Here is an 864-nt window from a genome sequence, read left to right on the forward strand (position 1 = left end):
TGAAGTTGCTAAACTTCACTGAATCTCTGTTTCTTTGGACATAAAAAATGAGGGGGTTTTAAATGGTTGGGCTCTGTAGTCCCTTCAACTCTATATGCATAACTATGATTCAAATCCAGATTCTGACACTACATTGTTCTGGACAAATCTCTTAGCCACTCTGGGTTTCATTTTCTTCATCTGTGAAATGAGATCATTGGCATCATATTGGCAAAGACGATCCAGAGGGAAAATACCCATTCTCACTGGAGATGTGAGAGTGCAGTCACACTAAAATAACTTTGATAAAGTTGTAAAATGGTCTCTCAATTCTGGAAGGCAATTTGGACTATGCTCAAAAAGTCACTAAACTGTGCATAATCTTTGACCCAATGATAGCACTACTAGACTTATACTTTCAATGAGATCAAGGCTAACAGTAAGGGTTCATAAATACAAAAAATATTTATAGCAGCAATGTTCATTGTAGCAAAGAACCAGAAAATAAAGAAGTAGCCATCAATTGGGAAATGGTTGAATAAAAGATGAAATATAAATATAATGAAATATTATTGTACCATAAGAAATTATAAAAGGACTGGACTCAGAAACCTAGCAAGAGCTAGGGTGGGCTGGGTGGACTGGCCAGTGAGGACCTGATCTCTGAAGCATGTTTAGATATTCCCTACCTGGTCTCTGTTCAGAGGCCATGGTAGAAACTTGCACAAAGCCTAGATTGGCCCATAATGATTCAGAATTACTAATATGTAATGATGGAATGCCTTCTAATTGACTTCTGAGTCATAAGAACTGATGACTTAAGAAGATGAGCCATACCTGAGTATACAAAAGGTTATAGCAGCTGAGATCTCTCTCTCTCTCTCT

This window comes from Petaurus breviceps, unplaced genomic scaffold, assembly GCF_028583685.1.
Source record: "Petaurus breviceps papuanus isolate PSGF00001 unplaced genomic scaffold, PetGlider_PUasm1.0 225, whole genome shotgun sequence".
In the NCBI taxonomy this organism is placed as follows: Eukaryota; Metazoa; Chordata; class Mammalia; order Diprotodontia; family Petauridae; genus Petaurus; species Petaurus breviceps.